Source organism: Vicugna pacos, chromosome 19 (genome assembly GCF_048564905.1).
Source record: "Vicugna pacos chromosome 19, VicPac4, whole genome shotgun sequence".
Classification (NCBI taxonomy): Eukaryota; Metazoa; Chordata; class Mammalia; order Artiodactyla; family Camelidae; genus Vicugna; species Vicugna pacos.
The window spans coordinates 23,983,018-23,995,352 of record NC_133005.1 but is presented as its reverse complement, the minus strand read 5'-3'; the positions used below and the strand labels follow the sequence as shown (position 1 = coordinate 23,995,352).

The following is a 12,335-nucleotide window of genomic DNA, read 5'->3' as shown; positions in this document are numbered from 1 at the left end:
GTTGATGAGAGGTTTCCAAATAGATGGCGCTAATCTTTGGGTGGGTTTGGGAACCATGGGATGGTGGGGAGTAGGGTGGGGAGAGGAAAAGGAAAGAGGTTTTTACATACTAGGGCCTCTCTGCAGGGTGAGGACTACAGAGGCCCTGTGAGAGAGTGGCTTGAAGTGAGTTTAGAAAAGTAACAGAGTGCCTGGCTGCTCAGAGTTTGGCCGGCATGAGGAAAACATCACCATAGGGAGCTGTTAGAAATGCAGACTCTCAGGCCCCACCTCCCAAATTGGAATGTGCATTTTAACAAGGCCCAGGTCATTCGTGTGATCATCCTAGTTGGGACCCAGGCAGAGTGAACATTTATCTGCTCTTGCTTCCTCGGCATACATTCCTCTTCTGCTAACAGCACCTGGATTTTCCTTGAGAAACCAGCCTTCTTCCACTCACTGCGTGGGAGGGCAGGGGGCTAACTTCACCCTTGCCTTCGGGGACTGACAACTCGATTCAGACTCTATTAGAGAATTCCATGTCCACCTGGCAACCAACAGTGGCTGGTTCAGTTATAGGTATACATGTGATCCTAGCTGAGGCAGAGTCTGCCCTGGGGTTTTGCTGGAAAAACTAAGAAAAAGCAATTCTCTATAATTGTTGTTGCAGATGTGGATATGGATGTAGGTATAGGTGGGGATGTAGATGTGAACCCTGGATTTCTTGGGCGCCATCCTGACATCATGAAGGGAGGGGCTGCCTTAAAGTGCAGCCACCACAGAGGACAGCAGAGCTGAGCAATGGAGACAATGTGATTCCTGAAAACATGTTTGAACACCCGGATCCAGCCATGCCTGAAACTTTTAGACCTCAGAAAATTTCTAATTCATGAGAAAATAAATTCTCAACTTTGCCTAAGCCAGTCTGAGTTGAATTTCTGCCACCTATGCTGAAAGAGTCTTCACTGGACTCTTCCTGGGCCACAATCTGGATCGAATGAACTGGAGTCTCTGGGGATGAAGGCCTGGAATCTGCATTTCTAATAATGCTTTGGGAGATTCTTATCACACTAAAATTTGAGATTGACCAATGTAAGAGAATGAAGACCAATCGCGGGGCCTGAATATGTGGGTTTGGATCCCAGGTCTGCCACTGAATGGCTGTGTGACCTCGAGTAAGTCACTTCCACTCTCTGAGATGCATTTTCTTTCCTGTAAAATAGGAGGCCCTTGCTTTTCAGGCTTGGCCTGAGGTCTTGAAGGGACAGGGATATGAAAGGCTTTTTGAAACTTCTGAAAACACATCTCTTGTCTAATGTGATTGAAAACCAGGCTCTGAGAGCAGAAGTGGCCTGCCTCGCCTCAAACTAGCTTAGAACTGCTGATTCCAGGCAAAGGCACTTCCTCAGGTCCCTGCTGAACTCCTGAGACCTGAAACCGGCTTCTGGTCCCTTAGCTTCTGCAGGCCCTGCGTGGGAGGGAAATGAGAAAGATCAGCTTGCTTGGCCTGGCTGCTTCCCACGGTCTCCATGCTGGCCGTGGAGACTTCAGAGACTCCTCCTGAACCCTCAGAGTCAAGCCCACGGAGGAGAGGCCAGGGCCCTGCCAGCACAACCCAAAGAGTGGGCGGGAGGTGGTTTTCCAGGAGCTTTAGGCTCAAGCAGAGGCCTGTGAGGACTGGGGGAGAAACCCTGGATTTTTGTTCCCACCTCTGCCCCAAGCTCACTCTGTGATCTCAGACAAGTCCCAACCTCTCTCTGGGCCTCAGTTTCCCCAAATATGAAGAGACACATTGGGTGATAAGTTCTGTGAAGGGCACAGCTATAGTTCTTTCCTGAGTAGCAACTGCTCCCCGTTCTTCTGACAGCTCCCCAATTTTCCTTTCCTTTGGTGGTAACCTCTCCCTCATTCTCAATTCATGGATTATAGTAGAGCTGACTTCAGCCCCTGGCTGTAGGGGTGGGTCTGTGACCAAGTCTGACCAATCAGAGTTGCAGTAATAGAAGCAGAGGTGGGTGTGTGACTCAGTCTTGGCCAACGAAAACCATCCATTTGGCTGGAAAAGAGGCTTGCAGTTGCAAAGCAGAGCCAAGAAATGAAGAAATACAGATTCTCAAGTCCTTGGATCCAGCCTCGCCTGAAGCTGATGTGCTCATGGACTTTCCAGTATAACCTCTTTCTTCTGAATGAGCCAGTCTGAGTAGGATTTCTGCCTCCTTAATCTTCAAAGAGTCCTGCCCAGTGCAAAGGAAATTTTTACAAGGGTTTGCAATTCAGACTCAAGTGTAAATGGCTTATGGCAAAGACTTCCTTGCTGGGAGGTTTTGATAGAAGAAAGTAAAGAGGGTACTAGACCCATTAGAGTAGGTGAGGGTGTGTATAGTATGGACCCCATGAAGCTGACAGCACTGAAGCCATGCCTAGAATGTGCCTGGTGTATATTAGGCCCCCCATATACATTTGTGGAGTGAATATATTGGATTCAACTCTCTATAGGCCTGACCATACTTGGCTGAAGTCAGCAGGACCAGAATTATGAACCCATTTGTCAGATGGGGAAATGAAGGCCCACAGCAGAGAGGATCCTCACGTGGTCAGTGGCAGGTAGAACAAGAACCCAGCTCTCCTGCCTCTCATCCTCCACCGGGTCAGCTGGTGCAGCAGGGAAAGGGGGAGGTGGGACGTGAGTAACCAAAACAGGAAGCTTAGGAAGGCAGACCGCCAGGGGCCCAGGGCTTGCGACTGTCCAGTTAGAGGAACTTTCCCTTCTCGGAACAGCTCAGCCGTGGGGGTAGGGGAGAAAGTTTTCCCTTATCAGGGACCAGTGCCCTGAAGAGTTTTCTGGAGTGTGGAGTCCTACACCTCCCTCCCCTTGGGTCCCTGACTGTCTTCTGAATGAACCACCCAAATTGCCAAGAGACTGTTATCCCTAATGGACATTTGGGAGTCACCCCTAACTCCCCATCTCTTCCCTTCTTTCTGAACAAAAGCCCAAAACTTTGACTTTGCAAACAGGAAAGGATTGGAGAGACCTTTGTTATACAGGTGGGACCAGCGACCCCAGAGAGGGCGAGTGTCATGCCCTGGTTTACGCAACAGCAAGTGACAGAGCAACACACTGAAGAGGAGCTCGGGCCTTGGATCATTTGCCTGACTCAGCCAGAGGGGTGGCTCAGAGATACGTGCGTTCCAACTACTTGTCCCACAACATGGTAGGTGCATTGAGGAGTAGCAAGAGGCGAGAGGAGATAGGATGAATGAATTTAGGGGGGACACAAACATTTAGATTATAGCAGCAGAGTAAAAATATTCAAACCATAAGGAAAAAATATATAAAATAAAAACTAGCAGTTCTTATCTCTTTCTACCCCAGATTCTGTTTCTCAAAGGGAGCACTAGTAGTACTTCCAACTGCTCTTTGTTTTTTATGCCTTCTGGTGATTTCCTTTATAATTTAAGTGAAATATTTATGATTCATTTCATAATTCACAATTTAGAGGTGCTCAATAAATTCTTGACTAATTGAATGAAGTCTCCTTTAGCTGCCCGGGTGACCTAGTTTTCCGCATTTAAACAATAGTTACAAATGTGTGTTTCAACTGAGAAGGGCTGTCCATGTTTGTTCACCTCTGCTTGGAGGGGAACAAAGTCTTTCCTTGGTTGGAGCTGAGTGGAGATGGCCCCCTTTCAGAAAGGACATGGTGGCCAGTTTGCCCCAGGGACAACTTTTCATGTCGACTTCCCATGATGCTCCAAGGTCAGCTGCCTCCAAACCTGTCCCCCACAAATGGAAGCCTCAAAGCCTCAAGATCACGTGCTCCAACCCTTTTACACTTATTTTTCTGTAGCTGACAGGGCCTGTTCTTTTCTGTTTTGGAGGGTGTGCATTTTTGTTTTAAAAATTGCCTTTCATCTGTGCAGATACTAACTACTATACATAAAATAGGTCAACAGCAAGTTTCTACTGTACAGGAAACTATATTCAATATCTTATAGTATCTATAATGGAAAAGAATATGAAAAGGAATATATGTATGTATATGGATGACTGAAACATTATGCTGTACACCAGAAATTGATGGAACATTGTAAACTGACTCTATTTCAATTTTAAAAGATAAAAATAAAAAAATAAAATATTCTAAAAATTTTTTAAATTGCCTTTCATCACCCAGTAAAAGAGTATGACGTCCTTGTTAAAAATGAAAACAATACAGATAAATCTAAGGCACCCCTGGATTACTCCCTTTACAGGTCCTCCACGGCCACGCCCCCACCTCCAGGTAGTCGCTGCACGTGCGCTTGCAGACACGCACTACTGCCGTGCCCTGCCCCCTCACTCCCCCTTTCTTCACCATTTCGGAACACTTCTGCAGCACTTCCAACTGCCAGCACCTGCCATCTCCTTGCCTGAGAGATTTCTCCATGGCCATTGGTGCCTGCTCTGCACATGAGCTTGGCGAGTGGAAGTGCTAGAGAATTATCATCCCCCAGGAGCCGCCCTCAACCAGTGATATACAGGAGCAGGTGGATAAATATCCTGGTTCCTTCATCTCTTGAGTGGGTTCACTGGAGCCTGGAGCTCCCAGTGCCTCTGAGCTCCAGGTGACCACAGTGGATCTGGCTTGATAACATAACACACCTTTATTGGCTGTCTTCTCTTATCTGTCTTGCTTCCCCACTTTCGTACCAGGGTTTTCTTGGATCCACTCCCAAATAAACTAAGTAGTAAATGCATTTGAAATCTTTTCTAGGGTCTGCTTCTGGAGAAACTCAAGCTGAGAAATATAAACTCATAGAAAATGTGGAATGTCATTTCTGTGTGTTAACATCAAAGAAATACTGTACTGTATGAATTGGGGGGCAGTATTCTTCTTATTCCCATTTTTCAGATGGGGAAATTGAGACTCAGAGAGTGAAGGAATTTGCCCAATGCATCACAACTTGTATAAGGCAGCATCAGCACCCAAACTCAGGTGTCCTGGGCTCTGTCTCCTGCTCTTCATTTCTCTGGCAGAGTTGAGGGAGGTGCTCCTATTCTCTTGGCTGCATCTAGGTCTCCTGGACCAAAGGATTTCATGGTGATGGTGGGAGCTTGGGCAGGTGTTACAGGCAGGATTAGAAAGGCAAACGTCAGTGCGGTGCCATCCAGAAGGTGCAGTAACAGCAAAGGGTGAGCATGTGTGGCCACAGACACTGGCCAAGAATAGGGCATGTTTTATATTCAAGCAAGGATTTTTTCTGTATCATTACCCACGCCTCTGAAAGTACCCTGAATCTCCCAGTCCTGGGGTAGAGGAAACTGGAGAAAAGGGGTGGGGATCAAAGTGCTTTGGAGGTTTGTTTAGAAAGTCGAAGGCTAAGAGTGATTGTGCTGTGGACTTTCTGTGTAATTTTGGGAAAGTTACTTACCCTCTTTGGGCTAGACATCCCTTTTCTATAAAAAGGGAGGTCTTCAGCCACACTCCACAGAGAAATCCAGATTTATTATTATCGATTAAACAAAAAAAAAGGAGGCCTTATCACAGTTGGAGGGCTGTGAAATGGCTGCAGGGGCCCATAGGGCCACCTACAGGAGGAAGGTGGTCCAGGCAAGGGGGCTGCAAACTGGACCGCTCAGGTGCCGTCTATGGGGTAGCCCCCATTCAGCATCCCTGATGCCGCCATGAGTGAATAGCAGAGGAGCACAGGATACCAAGGTTCTTGTCCCAGGGCTGCCAACACTTCCAGTTCTTCAAGAGAAGACAGAAATCCAGATTTATGTGCGGTCTCTTGACTTTACATGTTGGCAACTAATTTTAAAAGAGTAACTAGGTAGGGCCAACTGAAAGACACCTACGCGCTGAAATATCTCAGGCAAGGGAGGGGAGGAGTTGTTCAACAGTCCTAAATTCAGTATTTTTGAGGCCCTACTATGTGCCAGGTCCCACATGTTAGAGATACAGTAGTTTAGGAGATAGGCATGTCTGTGCCCTTGTGGGACTTACTTTATAAAAGAATTTAAAGTCCAAATCCTGGCTGGTTCTCTGAACACAGACAACATTCCCCTCACCCTCTGGGGAAAGGGCCCCCAGAGAGCAGCCTGGCTGGGGTGAGATTAAGATTCATGCTTCCCACACTCACTAGAATGGCTATAATAATAATTTTTTTAAATGAAAAGAGCAAGCGTTGGCCATGACAGGGAGAAATTGGAACCCTTGTACATTGCCAATGGGAATGTAAAATAGTGGAACGCAATTTGGTAATTCCTCAAGCATTAAACATGGAGTCACTATGTGACCCAGAAATTCTACTCCTAGGTAGATACCCAAGGGAATTGAAAACAGGTGCTCAAATATATGTGCATGCCTGTTCACAGCACACTAGTCACAATAGTCAAAAGGTGGAAACAATTCGAATTTCTACAGATGAACGGATAGGCAAATTGTGGTGTACACATACAATGAAACATTATTCAGCCATAAAAGGAATTAAATACTGACATAGGCTACAACATGGATGAACCTTGAAAATCTTGCATTAAGTGAAAGAAACCAGTCACAAAAGGTCACACAGTGTGTGATTCCATTATATGAAATATCCAGAATAAATGAGTCCATAGACACCAAAAGCAGGTTGGTGGTTGCCAAGGGCTGGGGAGAGGGAGGACAGGAGGAATTGCTTAATGAGTACAGTGTTTGCTTTCAAGAAGTTGGAAGTGTTTTGGAATTACACAGAGGTTGTGAATGTACTAAATGCCACTGAACTGTTCACTTTAAAATGGTTAATTTTGTAATGTTGTGTGGATTTCACCTAAAAATATTTTTAAAAATTAGGGGGGGTAATTAGATTTTTTTAATTTATATTTTTATTTATTTTTAATGGCAGTCCTGGGTATTGAATGCAGTGCCTCGTACATACTAAGCATGTACTCTACCACTGAGCTATACTTTCCTTCCCTAAAATATTTTTCAAAATTGCAGACTACATGAAAGTGCCTTGCTATGATGGCTAAACAAATTATGGCACATCCAAACAGTGGAATATTATGTGCCCATTAAAAATACAAGGACGTTTTGGGTGTGGAGGGTATAGCTCAGTGGTAGAGCACATGCCTAGAATGCGTGAGGTCCTGAATTCAATCCCCAGTACCTCCATTAAAATAAACAGGTAAACTCGATTACTTCCCCCCCCCAAAAAAATTCAAGGACATTTTAATGATGTAGAAAAATGCTTACAATGTGATACTAGGTACGTAAGTGGGATAAAAATTGTACATGCAGCATTTTACTAATTACATTAAATAAAACATGCTCAGAAAAGACCATTAAATATAAACAGAAATGCTCGTTATTCAAAAATTTTTTAAAAGATTTATGTTTCCACTGTTTCAGTATCTACTAAGTGTCAGGCACAGTGAACGAGGTGGATGAAAATCTTTGCTCTCCTGCAGCAGAGAGCAGGTGACAGTGGCCCTGGGTCTAGAGAGAGCTGGGAGGTCAGCAGAGCCAGATTCTTTCTTCCCTTTTTGCCTCAGACTCTCTGGGTCACCTTTCCAAGCCTCAGTCCTCCTCATACACAAAAGGAGCGGGCAACAGCTGCCCCTCTGGAGAGCCATCCAGCCTCTTGGTGCTTTCCCCTAGAAACACCTGTAACATGTGCCCAAGACCACACATCCGGGCTGGTCCCAGCAGTGCTGTTGGTTGTCGTGAACAGCTGGAACAATCTGAATGTTCATCACCAGGGGAATGAGAAATAAGGTAGGGTGTTCCCCTGCTGGGGTCCTCCACTTAGAAGTTATAAACTAGATCTCTGTTTCTCATCCTGGCTAGACTGTGACAGCTTATGACAAGAAGGCAGGGGAAAATGAAATTTTGTTAAGAATCTCACAGTTAGATAGCATTTCCATTAAAACATGGAAAACAATTCTATGTATTCTTTATGCACTCACATATATGTATTAATTTTTTAAGGGCATGGACTGGAAGGGCTATAATTCATGACAGCGGGTGCCTCTGGGGAAGGAGAAAAACAGGACTGAGAGGAATACCAGGTGGGGAGGCTTCAATTTTATCTGTTACTTTTAGTGATAGTATTTTTCAAAAATCTGAAGCAAACAGGGCAAAATGCGAACATTTGTTAATTCTGAGTAGTGGGTTCCTGGGATTTTTAGCATGCTAGTCTTTTTACTTTTCTGTATTTTAACCCCCTCTGCCTCCTCCCAAAAAGGGATATAAAGCAGTGAAGAGAACTGGTATCTATTGAGGCCTTTCTCTGTGCAGGCCAAAGTGGTTCTCAAGTGTGACCTCTGAACCAGCAGCAATGACCATCATTTGGGAATGCAAATTCTTGGGGTCCTGCGCCAGACCTACTGAATCACAAACTCTGGGGTCAAGGTTTAGAAATCTGTGATTCTGATGTGCCGCTGAAGTTTGAGAATCACCGGGTGCCCAGACAATAGTTAGCAGTGCTCTAAGAGCTTTCCTTCAGTATCTCAATCTAATCTTCAAAACAACTCTATGAGGGAGCTATTATTTTAATATCCCCATCCTACATTTGTGGAAAAGGAGGTATAGAAAGGCCAAATTCCTTGCCCAAAGTGCAACAGGCTGATTGCTTCCAGAAACCCCTTCCTTAACCACTACAGTAAAATCTGACATACAAAACCTCTAACATACTCTAGCTCACTGCAGCCTTGGAGGAAAGACTGAATCACCCCCTTTGACAGATGAGGGAATTGGATTTTAGAGAGGGAGAGTGACTTGTCCAAGTTCTCACAAGGAGGAAAAGTGAGGGGCCAGGTGTCCTGTGGTCTGTCCAGGAGGCTTGGGGTTTGACTTAGACCAGCTGGGGATCAGGCCCCAGCGTGGGAGGAGGTAGCTCAGCCAGCAGACCCAGCTGCAGCCCTGCCTGGGTGTGGCTCACACGTCACGCCTATGGCCAGCTGTCCCCTTCCTCACTATGGCTGCCAATCCGCCGTGACCGTGACCATCACCCACCCCCACCAGGAACCATAAGGGCCTTCCCCTCCCGAGCTCCGTGAAGCCCTTCTTGTTTTTTGTTTTTTTTTTTTCCCTCGCAGAAGGGGAACCTGGACAGCCTAGAGAAGTGGCAGCTGAGGCATACAGTCACGCTAAAGCTTTCCCAAGTTCACAGCTGGGCAGTTCCCCTGTTCATCTGGGCACCCTCCCCTGCAGCTCAGCCCCACATCCCACGGCCTGTCCGAACTCCCTCGACAGTCCCTTCCCGTTGCATCCTAGCCTGTCCGACCCACCGCCCCTGGCTCCTTCCGCAGCTCAGACTCTCAGATTGAGCTCACAGGTCGGTGTCCCCCATCCCGGGTCCATGGCACTCACCTGGGCGCCCGCTCCTCGTCCCGCGGGCAGCCCGGATCCTCGCAGCTCGAACGCCCCCCCAGGTTGGCAGGCCCCGGGATCCCGGGGAGTCCGTGCCCAAGTGAAGATGGACTGACTTTTCGAGAAGAGAATGGGGCTGCTTTCCGAGGGGCTTCGGTTCCGTGCGTCTTTTGGGGCCCGTCTCGCGCTGGACTGTCGGCGTCCCCTCCCACTCGCCTCTAGGCTCGACGGTGCGCTCGAGCTGGAATCAGGGACGCGGTGGCGCCCACAGGCCATCTGGGTGCCTTAGCCGCGCCCGGGGCGACGCTAACTCCGCCCCCAAGTATCCTAACCCTGCCCCCAAGATTCTAACCCCACCCCAGGGACTGTAATCTCCGACTCCATCTCCCAGGATCCTAATCAAGTCGTCTAAGGATTTTTTAAAAACACCTATCTAAGGCTTCTATCCTGCCCCCAAGAATCCTAATCTCGTCCCTGAAGGATAATAACTCCGCTCCCAAGAATTTTAGCCGGTCCCTCAAAGGTCCAAATCTCCTTCTCTAATGCGTTCTAATTCCGCCTCCCAAAGCCTCAAACTGGTTCCAAAAGATTCTAAACCCTTCCCTTCCGGGGAACCCCAACACCTCATCTCCTCCTCCCGAGATTTTAATTCTGCCCCAAAGGATTTTGAATCTCATATCTGAAGGAATTTTAACCTCGCCTACCTGAGATTTCTAATTCTGCCCCCAAGGATTTTAACCCACCCAACCAAAGGATCATAACACTTTTCTTCAAAAGATTCTAACCCAGCCCTCAAGAGTTATGACCCTAATCCTAGGAATTCTAATCTTGCTCCTAGGTGATCCCAGCCTGTTTCTGTAAGATTTTATTCCACTCCCCAGGATTCTAATCTGGCCCATACAAAGATTCCAGGGTTTCTGATGCCACCTATCAAAAGATTCTAAACTGGCTCCGGAGGATCCTAATCACACTCTCGTCACCCTCACAGGATTCTAAATCCACCCCCCTTCCCCAAGCATTCCAATTCGTTTTCCCTGCCATTCCAACCCCCTTCTTCTAGCCCCAGGCCCTTCCCCAAAGCTGCGTCCCAAGCCTTTCCTGCCCTTCTGTGGTCTACAGTTTCTGCTCTGCAGGCCCCTCGCTATTCAAACGCCAGGCAAAGTTCCTCGCCTGCAGGAACCAGCCTGGCTCACCCCTTGCCTGCTTCCAGGCAGCTCAGAGGACTTTGAAAATCGAGGGGGCAGAAGGTGGGGCTGGAGGGCATAGCTGGAGGCTGCAGATGAATGAGATGTGCTTGGACCAGACAAGGGCAAAGCACACCTGCTCCTGGAAAGAGAGGGGCTGTCACCCTAAATTCTGCTGAACACACCTCCACAATGTACAGGAATCCTACTGAGCCTCTAGTCCAAGTGTTACCAGTCAGTTCAGGTCACCATCATCTCTCATTCATTCAGCAATACTATCCCGGCACTGGGCTACACAGGGCTCCTCAGCCTCAGCATTATTGCCATTTAGGTCCTGGAACTCTTTGTTGTGGGGGGTGCTGTCCCATGCATAGTCGGATGCTGAACAGCATTCCTGGATTTCATCCGGTAGATGCCAGTAGAAACCCACTTCCCCAACTGTGACAGCCAAACATGTCTCCAGATATGACCAAACGTCTTCTGGGAGTCAGTGGGGAAGGAGGACAGAATCCTGAATAAGAAAGATAATGACCTTGCTCTTATGTGTCTGATTTATGTATTTAAATACATTCATGCACTTTAAAAAATAGGTAACATTTTAATTATGTGTTTAATTTACTTGGGTGGTACTTATTCAATTTTGTACTTTTTTTCCAGTCCATCACTAGATACTATTAATACCTAGCCATGTTGCTGAAGGTCATTTTCTACATCCTCCATAGTCTACTGGTCCATTCCCCTAGTCATGGATACCCAGACTGCACACAACTTCACACTACCATAAACAATGCCATAAGGGGACATCCTCATACATGTCCCCTTGTGAACCCATGTGAGGATTTTATAAAGACTTGCTTTGCTGAGAATGACAGATGCTTGTGGGATGGCGGCTGCTGGGATTCTTCTCCCACCATTTCCCCATACCTTGACTGACCCTTGGTATCATCTGCTGGTCTTAATTTGAATTCCCCAGAAGCAAACTCTAGACATGGATTCAAGTGAAAGATGGTTATTTGGAAGATGCAGAAAACACTGGTAGGGGAGTGGATGACTGAGACAGGGAAGGGAAGGAAGCCAATTAAGACAACATTATCAAACAAGCCCCAGTTATGGGCTTCTGGACTCAGTTCCAGTGGGGAAGGAACTCTGGACAGTGTGCTGTTCCCACCTCAGAGCTATCCCATGTAAGACATGAGTGAGCTGGGGCATTTATACACCAACTCCTGTCAGACATTGGATGAGGGCTGCTCCCAGGGTGGGGTAGGTTTTAATACTCCAGGATTTCTGGCCTGCCCCATGCACGGTTCAGCCACCAGAGAGAGCCCCTAGGAAGAGAGATGCAGATGTTAGGGATATGAGAATGTCATTGTCAGCTTTGGCTACATCTTATTCCAGAAGTTTGCCATTCTGATGGCAAAGGACCACTGACAGCCAGAACATTCTCCTGTCAACAGCCAGTTTCCCCAGTTTTTTTTTTTTTGCTATTAAAGTAATGCTGCAATAAAATCTGTGTATGTGTTCCTAAAGCCCCTATCAATTTTATTAAGACATAATTTTATAAATAAAATGCACCATTATAAATATTCAGCTTGATGAATTTTGGCAATTGTATACATCTCTGTAACCACTACCCTAATCAAGACATAGAACATTTCCATCACTCCGAAAAGTTTCCTTACACCCTGTCGCAGTCAATTTCTCCCACCCATTTCCTTAGGTAACAACTGATTGGCTTTTTATCATTATAGATTAGCTTTGTCTTTTCTAGAATTTCACATAAATGCAGTCATACAGTACGGTTTTTTTTTTTGTCTTCTTTTTTTCTCATACATTGCTT

At 46.5% G+C, this 12,335-nt stretch overlaps 1 protein-coding gene and 1 non-coding gene across 3 annotated transcripts in view; one reads left to right on the top strand and one right to left on the bottom strand.

Moving 5' to 3' along the window:
• Window positions 1-9,600, bottom strand: part of HCK (HCK proto-oncogene, Src family tyrosine kinase) — a 36,444-nt gene extending 26,844 nt beyond the window's left edge. For both annotated transcript variants that reach the window (XM_015237897.3, XM_006202668.4), the window contains exon 1: window positions 9,315-9,600. The gene's annotated coding sequence lies outside the window, so the exon portion shown is untranslated. The remainder of the gene's footprint in view (window positions 1-9,314) is intronic.
• Window positions 7,043-7,115, top strand: TRNAS-AGA (transfer RNA serine (anticodon AGA)). Its single transcript has one exon. It is a non-coding gene; the product is annotated as a tRNA-Ser (tRNA).
• Window positions 9,601-12,335: the final 2,735 nt, after the last annotated feature.